The sequence below is a fragment of the Papio anubis genome, chromosome 11 (assembly GCF_008728515.1).
Source record: "Papio anubis isolate 15944 chromosome 11, Panubis1.0, whole genome shotgun sequence".
Lineage (NCBI taxonomy): Eukaryota > Metazoa > Chordata > Mammalia > Primates > Cercopithecidae > Papio > Papio anubis.
In genome coordinates this window covers 8,988,239-9,010,908 of record NC_044986.1, presented here as the reverse complement: position 1 = coordinate 9,010,908, position 22,670 = coordinate 8,988,239, and the positions used below count along the sequence as shown (strand labels likewise).

The following is a 22,670-nucleotide window of genomic DNA, read 5'->3' as shown; positions in this document are numbered from 1 at the left end:
TTGATGGAGCTTCTATTTTAATTAGAAAGAAATATGTTGTTCCAGGAGGGCATGAAACTGAGAAAGCATACAACTTTGCAGCTTCCAAATTTAACGAAGCATTTGAAAGAATCACAAATAAATATAACTTATTTGATGAATTTTGTCTTGTAAAAATATTTGCTGAAGAAAGTTACTCTGAAAGGAGGCAAAAAGACAGGATATGGTAAAATATTTAGGCTGAAAGAGTTTCACATTTTAACGTCAAAAAGTTAGCATTGAAAATATCCTTCATTTCCCTTGAGTTGACTAGGGCCTCAACATCTGTAGAAAGAATATTTTCCCAATTCAAAATATTATGATCTATAGTGAAGAGCGGAGTACAGATGTCAATAATTTCAAATTCATTAACCATGATACGTCTCTCGAACTCCTGGCCTCAAGCGATCCTCCCACCTTGGCCTCCCTAGTGGCTGGGACTATAGGCAGGCACTGCTATGCCCAGCTGATTTTTTTATTTTTTATTTTTTGTAGAGATGGAGTCTTGCCATGTTGCACAGACTGCTCTCGAAGTCCTGAGCTCAGGTGATCCTCCGGCCCTGGCCTTCCAAAATGCTGAGATTATAGGCGTGAGCCGTCATGCCCAGCTGTTACTTTTTGTTTTAGAAAGAATTTTATTGTTGAAAATAGTTTGTTGTAGAACCATTTATAGAACCAAAATAATAAAAAACAACTTGTCAATCAAGAAATAAATGTTTCCAAAATACATAAATTTTTTGTTATTTTAGAATTTCTTTTCACCCTCAAAAGTGCCTTGGTTTCGTCAACGAAATATATGTCATGCTAGCCCTGAAGGATGAGGAGGCATATTCATTTTCCTTTGCTGTAAAACAAATTACCCTAAAACTTAACAGCTTAAAACAACCAACATTCACTATCTCACAGGAGAGCCAAGGCACCGTGTGGATCGAGAGTCCAGACGTGCCTTCACTGACACCTCCCACTCAGGGTCTCTCACGGGCAGCAGGAGCATCATTAGCCAGGGCTGTGATTACCTCAAGGTGTGATAGGGGCTGGGAGATCCCACTCCAAGCTCACTCATGTGGCCTTTGGACCTCAGATCTGCTTCCAAGCTCACTGACATGGTATTGGGCCTGTATTCGTTTGCTAGGGCTGCTGTAACAAATACCACACACTGGATGGCTTAGACAACAGATGTTTATTTTCTCACAATTCTGGAGGCTAGAAGTCCAAGTTCAAGGTGTTGCTGGGTTGGTTTCTTCTGAGGCCTCTCTCCTTGGCCTGTAGGCAGCCATCTTCTCCCCATGTCTTCACAGGGTCTTCCCTCTGTTCCTATCTGTTCCTAATCTCTGCATATAAGGATACCAGTCATAATACATTAGGACCAACCCTAATGACCTCATTTTAATTAATTATCTCATTAAAAATCCTATCACCAATTATAGTCACATTCCGAGGTACTGAGAGTTAGTGCCTCACATGACAACAGGGCCTTTCCACCTGAGTGTCTTCACAGCATGGCAGCTTACGATCTGAGACAGAGAGAGATCACTAAGACGGAAGTCCTTTTGTAATTTAATCGTGGAAGTCATATTCTGTCTTTTCTGCCATCTTCTATGAATATGAAGAGAAGAGAATCAACAGGTCCAGCTCATCCTCAAGGGGAGGGGATCTCACAAAAGCCTGAATTTCAGGAGGCAGCCATCTTGAAGGCTGCCTACCATGCTCTCTAAACATTTTGCCCCAAGTCCGGTTGAGGGACCAGGACTTGAGATTGGGGATACTGGCTGTGAAAGTCAGTTTATCCTCCCTTGGAAGGATAGGGTTGTTGAGAGGTTATATGAAGAACCCCAAGCAATTCTGGTTTCAGAGTTTAGAGCAATAGAGGAGGAAAGGAGGTGGGAAAGGAGCTCCAGGAGGGATTTGCAAATCAAAGGAAGAGAGTGCTGTGTGCAGGTCTCATGCACTCTCCCTGGCAAGCCCCCTGGGCTCCCATAGCAGCATTTATTTCCCTTTGCATCTGCTCCTCTCCTCCTGCACACATGCACACATACCCACTCACAGTCTCACACACACACATGCATGAAGACACACTCATAGAGTCACAACCTCACACACTTGCACACACACACACATACAACTGCATGAGCACACATTCGCACACACGTGAGTACACACAAGTCACACTCGCACACACACTCAGACGCACACAGCACACACTACACATGCACTCACATGTATGCCCAACACATACACAACAGGTAGATACCACACAGCAGCCTCCAGCACCCTCCCTGTGCCCGGCATGTAGCCTGTGCTCAGTCAGGGTTGACTTCATTCGTGAAATATTAAGTCAGGGGAAATTGTGCTTGGGGATCCCTCTTTCCAATTAATCTTTTCAGTTGTTTAACGTCGGCTCCTGGGCATTCACTGTGTGTTGAGCCCTCAACTTGTGCTTCTCAGAAATAGAAAAATATCATTTTCCTTTCCCACAATTGCATCTGAACTGACCATGTCTTGAGGGCTTTTTAATGAAATACAGTTTTTCAAATCAAGCAATATCTTATACTCAAGCACTGGAGAGAAAAGAAAACAGAAAAGATTCTCTCCAAGCAAACTACTAGACCTTCACATTTTGGAAAGGGAAACTTTTGGAAAAAAAAAAAAATGCCTGGCCTAATATCCACCAGTGTACAGGGCTCTAGCTTCCAAAACCCTCCTAAACCAGAGCAGTCGGAATGACACTTTCTGGGGGTGAAATTATGGCTGAATTTGTCGAACTATATTTTCTAAAGAATATCTAATAAGCATGCATTCTTAATAAGTTAAAGGTTTTTAAGAAATAATTATTATTAATAAAATAAATACAAAGAATTTAGCATGGTGCCTGGCAAGGTAAAATGAGCTCTATGTTACATTTTGATCGTTTTCATTGTAAGAAACCTACTGGGAAAGAGTCTGCTTTCTAAGAAGCTGGCATCCTGATAATTTAGTGCCCCATCCTGGGCCCCTCAGAATCCTGCTATTGAGAACAGCTTTGGAAGACACAGAAGGTTCGAGTTCTGAGATAGCTCCATGATCCCCACCAGAGGGGCATGCTTTCTATAATACTCCATTCTTACCCCACAGACTAGCACATGAAGATCTGATATGGTTTGACTGTGTCCCCACCCAAATCTCATCTGGAATCATAGTTCCCATAATCCCCATGTGTTGTGGGGGGGACCAGGTAGAGATAATTGAATGATGGGGGCAGTTTCCCCCATCCTGTTCTCATGATAGTGAGTTAGTTCTCACGAGACCCGATGGTTTTAAGGGGCTTCCCCCTTCACTTGGCTATCATTCTGTCTCCCGCCACCATGTGAAGAAGGATGTGTTTACTTCCCCTTCTGCCGTGACTGTAAGTTTCCTGAGGTCTCCCCAGCCATGCTGAACTGTGATTCAATTAAACCTCTTTCCTTTATAAATTAGCCAGTCTCACGTAGGTCTTTATTAGCAGCATGAGAACAAACTAATACAGAATCCCAATGAAAAGGCAGCAATATCATAAACATGCACATTCATGACCTTAATATCTGCCTCTGAGCAATTTCCTGGTGTATTTTCTTTTACAACAAGGTCATGCCAAGCATGCTACTTCCTATTAGAATGTTATTCTTTATTTGATTTCAAAATTGTTCTTCACATCTCACCTTCTTCCTTGAGCCATTTTCTCCCTCCAATAAAATCCTGGCACCCAAAGCAGCTCTCAGAACTAAATTAATTATAAAAGCATATTAATGTCATCTATAGAGCAGTGAAATTAATTTATTCAATACATACAAGAGGAAGTCATCAATTATGACCAGAGATTGTAGCATTTTATGTTACAGCATTTAAAATTCTTACAACTTTTAATATTTCCTCCAGCAAGAGTTGCCATAAATATCATCTGCTGTGCAGTCTTGATTTATGAATTAAGTGTAACTTTTAGTCCACTGGTGTTCAAATACTAAACAACTTACTCTTATCTAATGTCTGTTCTTAGATGTTTATACCTGTATGAAAAATAGGGATCTCCATTCCCTGAAGGGTGACCTCTGCCCTCAGAGTACGGAAATATGCAATACCATCTGTGTGGAGACAGACACATTTTCAGAAAGTGCTTCCCAGCTTAAGATGCATGATAAGCTCAATACAGGGAAACCCATCCATGCCCTCATGTCACATCTAAATATACCACAGGGTCCCAAGTGATTCATTCTCAGAATGAAGAAGGCAGCCAAAGGAAACACACTGTGGTCTTCACTTGTGCCTCTCCAAGGCCATTAGATGACACGCAATTCATTTCCCGCAGCACTTCTTACTCCTCCTCTTCCCACCCAATTCCTCCTCTGAGTTACCCGCAAGGCCTACAACTAACCAGAAGTTCTCTCTCAGCTCTTCTCCAAAATTCTCCCCTGGAGAAGATATTTGACATATATCTGACAAACAACTTGTATCCAGACCATTTAAGAAATGCCTACAGGCCGGGCGCGGTGGCTCAAGCCTGTAATCCCAGCACTTTGGAAGGCCGAGACAGGCGGATCATGAGGTCAGGAGATCGAGACCATCTGGCTAACACGGTGAAACCCCGTCTCTACTAAAAATACAAGAAAACTAGCCGGGTGGTGTGAGCCTGTTGGTACCAGCTACTCGGGAGGCTGAGGCAGGAGGGAATGGCGTGGCCGGGGGCAGAGCTTGCAGTGAGCTGAGATCTGGCGCCACTGCACTCCGGCACGGGGCACAGAAGCAAGACTCCGTCTCCAAAAAAAAAAAAGAAATGCCTACAAAGTAATTTCTTTTTTTTTGATAGGTCTTGCTCTGTAAGCCCCAGGCTGGAGTGCAGCCGCCGGATCTCGGCTCACTGCAACTCCGCCTCCCTGGGTTTACGCCATTCTACCTCCCGGCCTCCCAGTAACTGAGAACTACAGCCGCCCTCACCAGTAATTTCTTTTTTTTTAGAGTAGGCGGGGTTTCACCGTCGATAACCAAGATGTCTCGTCTTCTGACCTCATGTCCCTGATCTCGGCCTCCCAGTGTGGGATTGAAGCTTGTCCAGCATCACAAAACTTCTTAAAGGCAGACATTCCTAGAAAACCATGGGCCAGCTGGACCCAGTGGCCTACAATCCCAGCTACTAGGCGGCTGAAAAGGAGGATCACTTGAGCCCAGGAGTTTGCGTCCAGCTTGGGCAATGTAGCAAGACCTGGTCACAAGAAAATGATAACAACAGCCAGCAAACAATGGGTACCATGCTGGAATAGGCCCCTCCTGAGAGAGGAGACCCAAAGGGCCACTAAGCATGGGACAAGGTGCTCAGCTCCACGAACCATCAGTGATAAACAGCAATGAAGTTAAAACAGAACATCCCCAGCAGAACAGCTAAAATGAAAAAGACAGAAAAATGCCAAGATCAGCAAGGATGTAGAGCAACTGGACTTTTCACAGGCTGCTGGTGGAGTATAAATTGGTCCCATTTAGAACAGTGTCTGGCAGGATATACCGAACTGAACATATGTGTTCCTGATGACCCAGAAACTCCACTTCTAGGTAAATGCACAAAAGAAATATGTCCATATGTTCACCAAAAGATATGTACTAGAATATTCATCACAGCTTTATTAAAAATAGCCCCAAACTGAAAACTACGAAACGCCCATCAACAGGAGAATGGAATACAATTGCTAGATAAAATACAGGATGCCCCGTTACATGTGAGTTTCAGAAAGGCGACAATAATTTTTGTAGTACAAGCAGGTCCCATACAGCAATATCACCCAAAATGAGCAACTGCTGTGTACAACCCGGGTGATTCTCACAGACGTAAGGAAGAGCAGAAGAAGCCAGACACAAAATTATACAAATTGGGTGGTGCCATGTGTGTGATCTTCCAAAAACAGGCAAAGCTCATCCACGCTGTAAGAAGTCAAGCTAATGGGTGGGGTGGGTAGTTACTGAAAAGAGACACGAGGGGCATTTTGGGAGCCTGGAATGTTCTGTCTCTTGATCTGGGGGCTGGTCACACTTTGTGAAAATTTGTCAAGCTGTACACTTAGGACACATGAGCTTTTACAATTGTGGGACATACTCACCCTGGGAAGTATTCTTTGTGTATCTGAAGTTCACATTTCATGGAGCGTCCTGTAGTTGTGTGACACCCGTCCTCCATTCTCCTGCTAGTGGGTATTTTGTCCATCAACACATATCACAAGTGTATTTCATATGTCAATAAAAATCCAAAAGCCTCTCACAGAACACTGCTCCCAGTCCGGGTCCTTCAACAGGAGGATAATGCCAGTGGGCAAAGGAAGAATTTTGAGTGGGCTGGGAGGAGGGTCAGAGGTGGAAACAGGGCTGCAAATACTCACATAATAATTCTTTTTGTAACACAGAAAACAAAGGTCTTTTGAAGTGCAGAGATCTGACCCCCATCTCCATCCTCTCGGGATTTCAGTTGTCTACCAGCTAGGTACCTTCAAACTTGATCGGTGTTTGTAGGAGACAGGGCAGTGGTCAGTCACACATTTATATATATGTGTATATATACACACACAAATATAATATATATATTATATATGCACACATATAATATATATTATAGAGAGAGAGAGAGAGAGACAGAGTCTCACTCTGTTGCCCAGGTTGGAGTGCAGCAGTGTGATCTCGTCTCACTGTAACCTCCGCCTCCCAGGCTCAAGTGATTCTCCTGCCTCAGCCTCCTGAATAGCTGGGATTACAGGTGTGCACCACCATGCATGGCTAATTTTTGTATTTTTAGTAGTGACAGGGTTTCACCATGTTGGTCAGGCTGGTCTCGAACTCCTGACCTCAGGTAATCTGCCCGCCTCGGCCTCCCAAGGTGCTGGGATTACAGACATGAGCCACCACACCCCACTTGTCCACACGTTTTCACTTCCATTACTTCGGGATTAGGGAACACAACCTAATCCTGCTTTTAGCACGGAGACCCTGCATGGCCTTGGAAGCCTACATTGAGCCGCTGCTTCCACCTCTCGCACGGCCTCCAAACCCCACCTGGGCTCGAAGTCAGGGCTCTGCCCACCTCCCATTCTCTGGGCCATGCCCACATGACCACGTTTTACAGGTGCCTTCATCGGGCAGGAGGCAGCCTGAGCATCAGCCACTCCCAGAACTGACAGGGACCCCTGACAGAGCCAGGAGAGACACTGAGAAGTGCAGATGCTTCTTGGACAGTGACTCACTACAGTGCAGACAGAGCAGGAAGCTGAAACGGAGGAGTTGGAAGTCCACTGAGCCAGCAAACAAGTACAAAAAGACATTCTGTAAAAGGCAGTAGAGGGGCCTGGGTAAAGCACAGGCTTTAGAGCCAGACTCAGCTCCAACATCCACTCACTATGCTGCCTTGCACCCATGACCAATTAGCTGGGCCTCAGTTTTCTCATCTGCAAACTGGGGATAATAATAGTACCGGCACTGGGTTATTGCGGGGACCAGGTGAGACAGTGAGTAGTGGATTGTATTTTCCAAGGGCGACCACAGTGCACTTTTCCCACACATGCTCATTGGGAACCTCACCACTCTCCCACCAAGTGGAGTCTAATTCCCTTCCCTTGAATCTCCGGGGAGCAGAGGGCTTGTCACTGGCCTGGGATGGACAGAAGACAGCAGGAGTGACGCAGTGTGACTTCCAAGGTTAGGGTATAAAAGGCATCTGCCTTCCACCTTGTTAGCTGGTATCCTCGCTTTTGGAGCCTGGGCATCCACTAAAGTCCAGGTACCCGGAAGCCACCATGCTGTGAGGAAGCTCAGGCCACGTGGAGAGGCCACACGTAGGGGCTCCAACTGACAGCCCCTGCCGAGATGCCAGGTTTCAGACAATGTCAGTGAGCAGCCATGAATGAAGATGCCTCCATGTGACTCCAGTCCTCAGCTGCCAATACCCCAAGTCATCAGCCTTGAGTCTTCCCAGTGAAGCCCTGGACATCATGGAGCAGAGACATGTCGCTCCCACGGTGCCCTGTCCAAATCCCCAACCCATATCCATGAGCAAGATCAAATGGTTGGCTTAAGCAATTAAGTGTGGGGGTGGATTGCTACATGGCAATAGTATCAGTTAGGTTTGGCTGTGTAACAAACCACATCAGAATTTAGTGGCTTACAACAACATGCATTTTTTTTTTAATTTTTTTAAATGTATACTTTAAGTTCTGGGATACATGTGTAGAACGTGCAGGTTTGTTACATAGGTATACACATGACGTGGTGGTTTGCTGCACCCATCAACCCATCATCCACATTAGGTATTTCTCCTAATGCTATCCCTCTCCTAGCCCCCCAACCCACAACAGGCCCTGGTGTGTGATGTTCCCCTCCCTATGACCATGTGTTCTCATTGTTCAACTCCCACTTATGAGTGAGAACATGTGGTGTTTGGTTTTCTGCTCTTGTGTTAGTTTGCTAAGAATGATGGTTTCCAGCTTCATCTATGTCTCTGCAAAGGATGTGAACTCATCCTTTTTTATGGCTGCATAGTATTCCATGGTGTATATGTGCCACATTTTCTTTATCCAGTCTATGATTGATGGGCATTTGGGTTGGTTCCAAGTCTTTGCTATTGTGAATAGTGCCACAATAAACATATGTGTGTGTCTGTCTTTGAAGTAGAATGATTTATAATCCTTTGGGTATATACCCAGTAAAACAACATGCATTTATTTAGTTCTCCGTTCTGTGAGTCAGCTGGACAGTGCTTAGGGCTGACTCAGCGGATCTCCACTGGGCTCCCTTTTGCATCTGTGGTCCACTGGTGGGTGTGCTGGTGGCTGGTTGATCCAGAATGGCCTTGCTTACATGCCTGGCAGTTGGCAAGCTGGCAACTGGGCAACAGATGCAATTGGGTCACGGGTCTCTCATCACCCAGGAGGTTTGCAGGGCATCTTCTCATGGGAGCAGAGTTCCAGGAGCAGCAACAAAGGGCCAGCCCCACTGTGCAAAAGCATTCTCAGGCCTCCACTCACAACATATTTGCTCACATTCCATTGGCCAAAGCAAGCCACGGGGCCAAGTCCAGGCTCCCAAAGCACATGGCAAGGAGGCGTGGGCCTGGAGAAGAGTCTACGGCATTTTTGTTGACAACCACATTGTGGCATGGACTGTGCCTCCAGCAAATGCTGGCTGCCCACATGATGCACGTAATGACCACAGGGCATGCATTGCTGGGCACTGTCAGCTGGGCACCTCTCTGGACTTAAGCTTACTGTGCCTAGAAGAGAAGGTCTGAGAGGAGTGGCTGGGGCTGAGGGTAAAAGAGATAGGCAAGGGGCTGGGGGTGAAGCCCATTCTTCTCTGACTCCTCCGGGACAGCAAGTATAGCAGAAGGGAACAGAGTTTGGAAGTCAGAGATGCCCAAGTTTAATTCCAGCTTTGCCATCAGTCCCTGTGAGGCCTCTTGCTCAGCCCCTAAGGTCCCCATCTACCATAGGAGATAAAAGCAGCCATCTCTTAGTGCTGGGGTGAGAATGAGACACAGCCACGTGCCTGGCGGGAAGAGCCACAGGTTGGCTGTAAACAGGCCCTGGGAGGCCAGCTGAGGTCTCCTGTGTGCCTGCTGAGTGACGGTGGCTGGCAAAGACAGAACCAGCTGCAAAAGCTCCCCAGCCAAGGCCTACTCAGATGCTTGCTCTCTGAACCCCATTGTTATGCTACAAAAGACCGGTGCAGCTGCTTATCAAGAAATCTCCAGCTCCCTGCTCGTCTGAGGGTCGGCCTATGCAAATTATAACTGCTCCAATTCCCACACCCGCGGGTCCATGGGGCTGTGCTTGTGGATGTGCAGTAATTCTTGAGTCTCCTGCTTGGGGTGTTGGCTGATGTGACTAGATGTCCAGCAGCAGGGCACAGTCAGGACAGCCAAGGAAGAGCCAAGCAAGGCTCAGGCATAAGCTGTTTCTGCCACGGGACCTTCCCCGGAGCCAGGCTGTGCATGCAAAGGTGCACCCATCACACAATGCACATGCATGCATGCGCCCACCAACTCCACCCGCTGGCACGCCATCATGTCATTCGAGTGCAAAGATGCCCATCTCCTCTGGGGACTGCTATTCTAGTTACTGTTGGGCCTTGTTGGTTCACCCCCACCCAGACAAAGAGATGGGAGAGAAGTGAAGATATGTGTTGCAGAAAGAGTAACACATCGGAACACAGGCAGCAGCACACAGGCCTGGGATACTGCAAAGGTTCTAAGCTCTGTGAATAAGGTGAGGGCCGAAGGATACAGGGTGCCACCTTTCCAGAATATTAAAATTCATCCTGTAGACATTAAGGGATGGAGGGAAGTTTTTAAGCATCATCGGTGTGGTGGCCAGGGGTGCAGATGGGTTTTCAGGACCATCTGCCTGGGGACAGTGTGGTAGAAGATACTGGACACAGGTGACCAGTTCAGAGATTTCCATAGCCAGGCAAGAGCTGCTGGGGCCTAAGCCGGGCCATGGGTCCAGGAAAGCAGAGGATGGAATGGACTCAGTGGACACTTCCAGGTTGACATCAGCAGGTTGACTTCAGGCTTTGACCATGCACAGCATCCCCTCCAGTCCCCAACCGTGGCTAGTGCGGTGGCCCCATGACTCACTGCTTCTCACAGCCAACCGCAGAGCTCTCCAAGTGTTACCCCATCCCTCCTGACATGACCTAAGCCTGTCCTGTCCTGTTCTGTCCCCAGGCTTAGACCCGCAGGCCATGCACACACATCCACACCCTGTCCCTGCAGATGGTGAGCACGACAAGATATGCGAGAGGGATTATTTTTGAAACCTGTTTGCAAGGCAGATTTCTCATAAATGCAAAAAGCAAAGTCTATAGATTTTTTAAGGCAACACAAAAATGATGAGTTCTTGGTATGTTTGTGCTTGCGGCATCACTTTTCTCTACCTCGCGGTGCTGCATGTTCAGGCTCTGCAGAGCGACTCCCTCTCCAAACCATCATCCACTCCAGAAAGTGTGCACGGGGCACCTGTGAGGCAGGAGGGATGCGCTGGGCTGCGCAGGCATTCTGGGGACCCTCAACTACCTAATGCACCCTGAGGCACCTGCCCCTGGCAGTAACAAGCTCCAGACCACACCAAAGAGAAGGGCAGAATCCTGAGGCTGGTTCCCAAGACCTGGCCTCAGACCACAGGAAGGGCCATTCATCCACCTTGGGGTCAACAGACTCCGGCACAGTCCCCCTCAGCATCCTGCTGCTCCTTCCCTTGGCTCCCTATCTCTATAAAGGGTGCCACCCCCACACCAGGGGCACAGCCTGGAGGAGAGGAGAGAGACCTCTCACATGGCTGCCTGCCCTCATTCACTGCCCCTCTTCTGTCTCCAGGTCCTGAGAGTCCACTCTCTCAGAGCTCCTCTCCTCCCGCACGCTGCTGGTCTCCCATGCCGACATCTCCTGCTCCAGGCAGCCACTGAACAGCAAATAGAAAGATTTGCCTAAAGCACAGGGCCTCTGGCATGCTCTCTCTTGTTAACCTTCTATGGCTCCCCACTGCCTACAAAATCAAGCCCATCCTCTTCAGTCTTGCGCCAACTGGCCCCACTACTCCCTGGGGTCCTCAGACATAGCACCTGGGCTTAGCTCTCAGACGGGGCTCCCTTCCTCTCCTGCAGCAGCTTTGAAATGGTCTCTTCCTGGCCACATGTGTTGAATTCTTCCCTGATCCCCCATGAGAACTCTCCCGCCTCCAGCTCCCCCATGTCCTTTTCCGACATGCACTTTTAGTTACAGCTGTCTTGTGTTTGCCTTATCTCCTCCTGCACTGGTGAACTCCCAGAGGAAAAGGCGGTCTTCTGTCGCCATCTCTGTGGACTTCCTGATTAGTTAAGGTGATGCTAGCTGCTGTCTCAGTGGCTTAACACAGTAACAGCCGAGGTCTCAGGTCACATCCAGTGTCGATGCTCCTGGCCGGGCAGCCTTCCCCGGGCTCGTTTAGGATCCAGGCTCCATCCATCCTGTAGCCCCACCCTCCCCTTGGCCCTTGGAATCCTCTCTGTGGGGATGGCACACCCAGTTTTTAATGAAGTCACCTCTGATGATGTCATTTAATGACGTCACCCTTCCACTCACATTCTGTTTACAAGAACTCGCCACATGGCCACACCCTGGGGGTGGAAAGCAGGGCTGCGGGGTGGGGAGCCTCTTCCCTGCAGCCTCTGCCCTGCAGAAGTGAGGCACAGGTCTTTTCCTGGGCTCAGCTGCCTGCACCTATGAGGCCCCCAATAAATGTGTATGGAGCTGAGCATAGCCAGAGGGTGGAGGAAAAAGAGGCTCTGAGGAGGGAAGGAGAGGAAGGGACCTTACTAATGTTCACTGAGCACCCACTATGTGACCAGCACAAAGCTACACACAGTCCCACATGTTAAAGCCACACAGGGTGGGAAAAGAGCCCAGACTTGAAGCCAGACAGACCAGGTACAGTTCTAGGTCTCCAGGTGTGGACAAGTTAACCACCTTCCCAAGGCCTCATCAAACTCCTCCATGAAATGAGGCCATGCCCACCTCCAAGATGTGACACGCTCCTATGAGAGATGCAAGGGGCCTGGCACACAGTAGGTACTCAGAAGCAGAGAGGTACTGTTAGGAACTTTACATAATCCCACAACAGGGAAGTCCAATCTCAAGGGGCCTGGGCCACTTGCCCAGTTACACAGCAGGGCTGGAATGCACCCCGAATCTACACTCTCACAAGACTGCATCCAGCTCCCCAGCATGTCACCAAGACGTCCCTCTGACATCCCAGGCTTGGGCTCTAATAAATTTGAGGGAACCAGGGGCCCCCCTGGACCCTGTGGCCTCCCTGGTCTGACCTCTCGCCTGCAAAGCCCTGTGGTATCCACCAGATGCTGCCAGCTCCGTCTGCACCCTCTTAAAGGAAATGCGTCTAATAGTTCTCAATAAAAACCCTGCAGAGCCTGGACCCAGATCGGCTGTCTTCTCCATCCAGACCATCCCTGCCGGCCAGTTGAGTGCCCACCTTCTGCAGTTGACCCTGTCCAAGATGTACAGGCCGAGGGTCCCCCTCCCCATGCACCATCTTCCAGAGCCAAGCCTGCAGACACAAGCTTCCCACCCCCTTTCAAAGCCTCCCTCTTCAGGCTTGTGCAGCAGCTAAGCCCGCTGAAAAACTCTCAGACACTCCATGGCAAAAAAAAAAAAAAAAAGCAAATCTGAGCCCACATTGCCAACGGCCAGCCAGCTGCCTGGCCCTGGAGATTCCCTGGGGCCCCGCTGTCCGCCTCCATGGTGGAAGAGGCCTGGGGCTGCATGGTCAGTGGGGAGCAGGACTTTCAAAACTGACCCAGCATGAAGCTCAGCAGTGCACGTGCAGAGCCAGCATCAAGTCCTGGCCTTTCCTGCCAGCAGCTCCCTAAATGCTATGGGTGATCGAGAGAGACCTTTTCCCCTCCACCAGGCACACAGCAGGCCATAAGCCTCAGGGGTGCCAAGGAGGCTGGAAACGGAAAAACTGCTCCTTCCTGCTTGGAAGAGGACCTGCTCTCATGGAACATTCTTACCTCCCTGGCAGGAGGCAGCTGGTCACATTGATACATTGATTTGTGGTCCGTTGGTCAGTTTCTGGCACAGCTGAGCGTGTTTCCATGCTTGGGGGTCGTGCACAGAGAAGGTCCCTGACCACAGCTGGTGCTCGCCACACCACGTCTGCACTGTGTTTGATCCTCAGCCAGTGAGATTGTGACGCTTCGTCCTCTTTCATCTGCACCAAGGTGCTCAGGGGAGTGAAGGAAGTTAAGGCGCAGGGAAATAAACCTCATTGGCCTTCATTGGCACCCGCAGCTGCTGGCAGGTGCGGACCACCCACGGAGGAGGTCACCTCCCCAGCACGCACCCACTTGCACACCCGGCTCAGATCCTCCCACCCTGGCCTCCTCCCTCCACCATCCTGGAATTAGACAGCGATATTTGTCATCTTTGGGTTCTCAAATGTAAGTCCCAGCCACGCTCAGCCTTCTAGGCATGCCATGTTTTTTTCAGCTTCCTCAGAGCTGGGATCTGTCCAGGTACTGCAGATGCTCTGGCCCCAGTGGTCCCCAGGACACAACAGGGCTTTCAGTCCCAGAGTTATCCCCATCAGGAGTCAGAATTGACACCCCAGACCCCACCCCAGAGCCACCCCCCAGCCTGAGGCCATCAGCACCAATGGAGGAATTAGCAGTAGCCATGACCATGGGGAGAGGAGGGATGAAAATTCAACCTGCTCCCAGGCCAGGGCCCTGTAGCACAGCACAGTGCTGGGCTCCTTGCTCCCCCAGGCCCTGGACTACCCTCTCCTGCCTTCGAGTCTGTGCCCTGCACTTCAGACTTCCCCATGACCCACTTCACGCTGCTCACTTCTCACCGGCCTTTCAAGTCTCAGCCTGGGTGTTACTTCCTCCAGGCGGCCCTCTCTGACTATGCCCACTCAGGGATAGATGCCCTTCCCTCTCTCTGAATGCCCCACACTGCTCCCGTCATTCTGGGAGGGAAGAGCCTGCTGGCTGGCTGTCTCCCTCTCCAGGCTGTGGGTACCGCAGGAAGAGGCAGCGACCTCGTCTGCTGGCCACAGACCCTGACACAGCACCTCATAAATATCTGCTGCCTGAATACAAAAACTAAGGTATGAAAAGATTAAAAGAATAAACTAAATGAGTGAATGAACGGACAGTGGGTTCATTAGTCCTTCCCAAGGACCTGTGTGGCCCAAAAGCTCTGTCCTGGCCCCCCAGTTTCCCTGGCTAGTGGGAGGGACCCCCCTCAGGCTGGCTCTTGAGCTTCCAAACCTTCCAGGCCAGTGCCAAACAGAGCCCAGCCCCAGAACTGGAGCCTCCCACAGCTGGCTGGCCGCTGCTCAGGCCAGGCCCTCCTGCAGTAGGAGCTGGCTGCATGCCTGGCAGCCCAGGCAGACAGGTCCCGCTGCTCCCAGGGGTACAGGAAGAGCTGACCACTTTCCGCACTCACCCCACTGTGCACACGTGGCTTCCCACCACCATGTCCCCCTCCAAGAGGACCCTAGACCCCACCTCAAGACCCTAGCTCCACCTGTATGGAGAATGATGATGTGAACTCGGCTTCCATGTCCCACCTACCAGCTACATCTCAGGCCAGCCCCTCCAACCTGGATGCTGTCTCAGAAATCAGCTCACTCAAACTTGGGCCCCATTTCTCAGATCCTGGGATCCACAGTTGCCTCTTCAGGCTACACTGCTTCTCACTGCACACTAAATCCCGGTGAAAATACTTCCACACTCTGCCCATCTAGTGTGAAGACCTCCACAGTCTCTGCTTTGGGTGTGGAAACCTCCACGCTCTCTACCTTGGGTGTGAAAACCTCCACACTCTCTCTGTCTGGTGTGAAGACTTCCACATGTTCCCTGTCTGGTATGAAGACCTCCACGCTCTCCCTTTGGGTGTGAAAACATCCATGCTCTCCTTCTCCAGTGGGAAGACTTCTACACTCTCCCTGTCTGGTGTGAAGACTTCTACAGTCTCCTCTTTGGGTGTGAAGACATCTATGCTCCCTCCATCTGGTGTGAAGACTTCCACCCATTCCCCTTCCAGTGCTCTCCCAACACTCCATCTTCTTCAAGCTGTTTTCCTGGCCAGGAAGGCCTCCCACCACCTTTCCAACAGTGAATGTCTACATATCCTTCCAGGGGCTGCTTCAATCTTTTTCCTCCTCAACCATCTCCTGATCATCCCGACCACAGTGAGCTTCTCCTTTGCCTTGACTCCATTTACTCATCCAGCACTTCCCATGGGGTATTGTCTCTCTGTTCCTTGCCTCCTAAGGAATGAGGCAAGATCTTCCAGGGAGATCCCACATCTGGTGTCCTATCTGCATCCCCTTCACCCCCACTCAGCCAGTGGCACTGGACGACTCAGCTCTGACCCCAACCTCTGACTTTGACCTTTCCACCTAGGCCTGGCATCTCTGACTCATCTGATATTGGGGCGCCAGGTTTACCTCTGCTCAGCTCAACAGATCAGTGACCATTGGGCTGTCTTCACCTTTTTGGATTTCAGTTTGACCCTTGGATCCTGCCTCTCTGGTCATGGTCTCCTCCCCATTCTATACTCTATAGACCTCCACTCCCAGGCCAGTCTCTGCCTTCAGAACTTCTGCCCCATCTCTGCTTATCAGGGAGGGAAGAGTGGGCCATCCAGATGGGACAAATGCCCACTGCTCCCAGGACAAGATTATTTGTTTACAAATTCCTTCTTCCCAGCTGGGTGCAGTGGCTCATACCTGTAATCCCATCACTTTGGGAGGCCAAGGTGGGCCAATCACTTGAGCTCAGGAGTTCAAGACCAGCCTGGGCAGTGTGGCGAAAGTCAATTTCCACAAAAAATTAACCAGGCATGGTGGCACACACCTGTAGGCCCAGGTACCTGGGAGGCTGAGGTGGGAGGATCACTTGAGCCCAGGAGGTCGAGGCTGCATTGAGCCAAGATCACGCCACTGCACTCCAGCCTGGGTAAGTGCAGTAATTTGAGAAAATTCCACCCAGAGGCCTTCTCTCCTTTCTGCCGTACTTGAACCAGGGATGCTTTCGAGCCTGGAGCTGCTGGCAGCCACTTTGCCAACAAATAGAGCCTGAGAAAGAAGCCAACATGCAGGAGAAAAGAGGTGAAAAAGAGAAATCAAGCCCTGACAACAATGAATCCATCAATTCCTGGATGTTCCAGCGACATAAGTCAATATATGCCTCCTTCATTTATTTCTTCATTCACTCAAACACTTATTGCTTAAACCAGTTTGAGCTGGGTTTTCTGGTACTTAAATGAAGAGTTAACTGAGCCAGCCTTTCACTGTTCATGCTGATTTACTTTCCAGCTCTGGGCCCTTTCTCATGTTGGTCTAAATCTCAAACACAACTCATATAGTGGGAGCTCAGTCTCTGTTCAGACGAGGCTTAGAGAAGGCAGGGAGACCAGGGAGTCTCTGAGCTGGGCAGGGGGTGGTCTGCAGCCTGCATGGCCTTGGCTGGCCCCAGTGCAGTTCTTCCCTTCTCATTACTCATAGCCTGACTCGCCTCTCAGGGAGCAGTGGGATAGCCCTTCCCTGGCCCACATCACGCATTTGACATTGACCTCTCCCCTCTGCCCACGTGAGGCTTTGTTTACCAGTCATGGGTACAGTCCATCACTTTTCTGCCTCCCCACAGCCAAAGAGAGTGGCCCAGGTCTACTGGCAAAGGCATCTCTACAGACCCCAGTTCCCTTGGTGGGCTCCATGACTTTGCCCAGATGGAATTCACAGACGAGTTTCCAAAACTGCTAGGTCGAGTCTGCTAAAAGTCTATTGGAAATGGTTCAATGTGAGATGGAGCAGTAGCCAACATTCAGGGGTTGCCATGGGCACTGTTTCCATCCTTCCTTGCACACGGAGCCGGGCTGAGTGGCCAGGAGAAACACAGGCAGAGCCTTGCTAAGCAGGCCTGTCTGTCCCCACAGTGACTCACTTTGGTCACAGGAAGGCAGGACACTGCCTCTGCCTGGGATTTCAGCTGGGAACACTGGTGCAGGTCTGCATCCGGGCCCCTGCTTGCAACATGGAGGGTCACAGCAGAGAGGTGTAAATGCTTCTGCAGAAAGGCACAGCGACAACCCTGAAAGGATACATTTAAGCAGCATTGTCTCCTGCAAATCAGTGAGCCCACGTGAGCAACAGTGGACAGGTATGTGTCACCAGTTGCAAAACCCAAGGGTATAGGTTTTATCCATTTTTGGCTGTTGAGAGCAAGCCGGAGGAGTCTCATGAGGGTGAAATTTGCCAGCATGTTTTACTTCATGCTCCCAATCTGGAATTAACATTGGTAAATGTTGCCTTGGGTTAATTAAATGTATTAATGAGATGGGGCAATAGAAGTGCCAGTTCCCTCCCATGTTTGAGGTATCCCTTAGGGGGCTAAGAGAGTGGGAACTCAGCCAACCACAGAAATGTTCCAAAAACCAGTCATGCTGAGAGCTTGTAAAATTAGGGTCTGACACAGTGTTGCATATCTGAGCTCCTTGAGGACAAGAATGAAGTCACACTTATCTCATGTTCCAGTACCTTGCGGAGCTGGGCTTACAGTTGGACACAAAGAACTCCTGCCATTACGCTGGGGAGTGAGTGCAGGACCCTTTGCTAAGCAAGAGAGAGACTGTGCCCCCAAAATCTTCCTATTAGACCACTAAACACACACGAAGTCCAGAGGTTGAAGCAAAATGGTCCTTTAATTTTCCCACTGGGCCAGGTGAGCTTATCTTGAATGGGCAGAAGAGACTCCTCTCTCTTCCTCTTCCCCACCATCATCCCATCCTTCTCTAACACCTCTGCCATCCCCCTAGAATCCATTCTTCTTCCCCATCCCTGGCCCTAGTCAATCTTTCAGTCGCACTGAGTTTGCCCCATCCATATGACCGGAATGGGAGAAGCACTAAAAAGTAAGTTAGGGTCCTGAAGGATGGAAGATGGGGTCCTGTCCAGGTCCAGTCTTAGGGAGGAGTATCACCTGGCCCTGCTCAGACTGACTGCCCTTAACTCTGGGATGACTCAAGTCTTGTCTCTGCTCTGCCCTCCCAAGGACTCCCTTCTGTTCGCCTAACCCTTGAAAGGCCAGCTCTCCATGTGTCTGGAAAGCGACCAAGGAAAGAGAAAAGCCCATCTCTGTCAGGACTCAAAGGAAAGCCCCAGGCACCTGTGATGTCTACATCCTAGTGAACAGCCCCTGCCCCATATGCACCACCAAGGGAAGTGAAATGAGCCAAAGGAAGTTCAAGGAAAATGATGAACATACCAGCGCTTTCAAACCTCATCCCTTTCATCTCTCGAGAGAACTCTGTGTTTGTGCTCTTCCTCAAGAACCAAAGACAACTAGTTGCACTTTGCACTCTACCTCTTCTGTTCTCTAGAATGTTCTGTGCTCCAAATTCCCTCTCCCATCCAACCCCCCCCCCCCACCCACAAAGCCTAGTCCTGTCTCTGGTTTGGAACTTTGGTCCCCAGACCCCGGGTTTTTCCAGAAGCCTGCCAGCAACTGAGGCCCCCACTGTGCTGACAGAAGGTAGCCACCGTCTCTGCCCTAAGGGTGGCAAGCCACCCTCCCTGAGCTTCAGGGAACAGCCATGCTGCCTCCCTCCTCACCAGAGCCCAGCCTGTGCCTTCCAGCCCAGGATCTTCCTACAGATCCAGCTGCCTGCTAGTCCCAGTTTCCCACATAGGATTTGAACTTCTAAAATTGTGGCAGACTAGGCAGCTTGAAAACCTTCTGTGCATGTAGAATCATGTCCCTCCAAAATTCTTATCCACCTGGAAATTATAAATGTGACCTTATTTGAAAATAAGGTATTTTCGGATGTAATCAAGTTAAGATAAGACCATACTAAATTAGGGTGGGCCCTAAATTCAATGACTGGTGTCTTCATAAGGAAAAAAAGATTTGAGCACAGACACACCCAAGAGAAGGTCATATGAAAATGGAGGTAGAGACTGGAATGAGGCATCTACAAACCAAAAAATGTCAAAGATGGTCAGAAACTGCCAGAAACTAGGAAGAAGTAGGGAAGGATGCTCTCCTAGAGCCTTCAAAGAGAGCAGGGCCCTGAAAAAAATCTTGATTTCAGACTTACAGCCTCTAGAATTGGGAGAGAATGAATTCCTATTGTTTTAAGCAACCCAGTTTGTGGCAATTTGTTATGGCAGCCCCGAGAAACTAATACATCTTCTTTATAAAATACATAGAAATGCTAATTAAAATAAAAGAGCATCCCTACCTGAATGAGCTCACAATAAATTAACAGTCAAATATAAATGGGTATATAAAAGCCAGAATGATGGCAATGATGCCACAACTACCTTAGGAACATTGTGAGTCTTATTTATCAAGGAGCTGAAGTCTTAAGAAGCATATAGGGATAGACATGAGGCTTTGGTCTTACACTGAGGCCCCCCTAAGCCTCCACGTATGGCCAGGACCCTCAAAAGTCCATATCTTTAGTGAAGTAGTAGATTGGAAAAAGAGCCTGCCCATTATCAAAGAGAGATGACAAAGAAGCTTGTCTCTCTTGGCCTAAAATTGAAGTGGTAAAGGAGGGAGCAAGCATACCCTCAAATGGGTTTGGGATTTAAATTTCTATTATATGTACATTGCAGGAAACTGCAAGGCAAGAAACAATTATAAAGTGACATCTAGACAGTAACACTTGGGGGAACTGGAAGAAGAAAATACAAATACCCTGAGTATACACAACACCTCATCCCACACCAACATGAGCTCACAGTCTAAAATTACAACACACACGCAAAAACACAACAGGCAAGAACAAGAGAAATGGCACCCAGAAGAATGAATACCATGTGCAAAATAAGGATGTTTAAAATATTCAAATAAATAAAAGTTAAAATTAGAAACATGAGGAATAACACACTCTTAAAAGATACAAGGAAGATTTGAATTTGAAAAAGAATCAAAATATAGAGGAGTGTGTGTGTGTGTGTGTGTGTGTGTGTGAGAGAGAGAGAGAGAGAGAGAGAGAGATATTAGACTGAGCTGAAGAAGTAATTAGTGACCTGGAAGATAGACATAAAGAAAGTACCCAGAATACAGCAAAGAAAGACAGGTTAAGAATACGAAGAAAAGTTGAACAAACTTCTTATTAAAGTCCTAGAAGACAAAGAGAATAGAGAAAATGAAAGAAAGGCCATATTAGAAAAAAAGATTTTTCCAGAACTTATTTGAGACAAGAATACATATATTCAGGAAATGTAACAAATCTTTAGAAGAATAAAGTCAAAGAAAGCCACAGCCAAGCCAAGAAGATGTCTTAAAAGCATTTAGAGAAAAAGATTACCTACAATTAGACGGACAATAAACTCCTCAATGACAACAGAAATAAGAAGCCAGTGGAACAACATTTTCAAAGTACTGAGGGCAAATATGTTTTCACTAGCATAGTATGCATAACTAAGGCATTATTCAATGATAAAGACAAAATAAAGACATTTTTCAAGCTAACCATGAGGAAGCAAGAGTGTCTGGAATTCCCATCCCACCAGTTTGACCTAGAAACTGGACAAAACATAGGAAACTTTTCAGACATTGGAAAACAGGCATCATAGGACTATGATGCCTGAGAAAAGGGGAAGTGAATAAGGCAAATCTCACTATTACTCAGGCTTTATGCTTAGAGATCATTTCTGGTCTGTGGTGCAAGAAGAACCCAGAGACCTACAATTTCATGGAGTAGAAGAGACAGAGATTGGTGTTCAGGAAAGCCAGAGTAACTGGGATTCATGGGGAGAGTACTCAAAAGAAGGGAGCATTAGAGAGAAACAAAGTAGGAATTTGACTAGGGGTTCTCTTGAGTCTTGGGCTGAATACCAATCTAGGCATGAATAGAGTGATACACAAGGCCAACAAGAACAGCTTCCAGGGAAAGGGACATTACTGGAGAACTGTGAGATGAACAATTTCAAAAGCTCACACAGGACCAGGAATTGATCATGCTCACTGCAAACAGAGTGCTGAGACTCATTCAACACACAGAGTCTCTGGACTCTATCTGCAGGGAGCTAGATCTGCAGAGTGCATTTGGAAGAGAAGGCAGAAGGGCCATGCCTTCAAAGCAGAGGCTAAATTAGCCTTAGGATAAAGGACATTTGATACCCACCTACAAATCCTAAAAACAAACCCCAAAGAATCAAATTTAACTTAACAAGTAACTTAACTGCCCTTCCGAAAAAGGGCAGTTAAAGGTTAAAAAAAAATACACCAGAATCCAGCACTCAGTACGAAATTGCAAAGTCCTTTATCCAACAAAAAATTATTACATAGACAAAGAAGCAGGAAAATGTGCTCCTAGGTCAAAAGAAATATCATATGATGGAACAGACCCAGAAATAATGGAAGGTGGAGCAGAAAGAGACATTAAAGCATTTATTAGAAAGGTATCAAATCAATAACTTAAACCTCCATTTTATGAAGTAGAAAAAAATGACAAACTCAATGCAAGCAGAAGGCAAAAATCATAAGAGAGAGCAGAAATCAGTAAAACTGTAAGCATAAAAGCAAGAAAGAAAACTCAGTGAAACCAAAAGTTGTTCTTTGAAATGATCAATAAAATTGATAAACCTCTAGCAAGACTGATAAATTAAAAAAGAGAAGACACAAATTACCCATATCAGGAATGAAACAAGGGATATCATTGCAAATGCTGCAGGCATTAAAAGGATAATATAAAGGAATGCTCTGAACAACTCTATGGACATAAAATTGACAATGATGAAATGTAACAATCCCTAAGAAAAGGAACTACTAAAACTCATCCGAGATGAAATTGTAATCTGAATAGTCCTATAACGATTAAAGAAATTGAATGTATAATTTTTTAAAAACCTTCCAAAAAAGAAATTTCCAAGCATAAAGGGTTTCACTGGTGAGTTCTACAAAGCTTTTAAAAAATAACCCCAATTCTACACAATCACTTCCAGGACATAAAAGCAGAGAGAACATTTCCCATCTCATCTTACGTTGCCAGCATTACTATGCAATCAAAACCAGACAATACAAGAAAAGAAAACTACAAACCAAAATCCCTCATAAAGAGAGATGCAAAAGTCCTCAAGAAAATATCATCACATCAA

General features: G+C 47.9%; 1 protein-coding gene across 1 annotated transcript in view; it reads right to left on the bottom strand.

The window, feature by feature from the left end:
- The window catches only part of LOC116269539 (dynein heavy chain-like), a 102,183-nt gene extending 88,035 nt beyond the window's left edge, over positions 1-14,148 (bottom strand). The window contains exon 1 of the mRNA XM_031652717.1: positions 13,561-14,148. The gene's annotated coding sequence lies outside the window, so the exon portion shown is untranslated. The remainder of the gene's footprint in view (positions 1-13,560) is intronic.
- Positions 14,149-22,670: the final 8,522 nt, after the last annotated feature.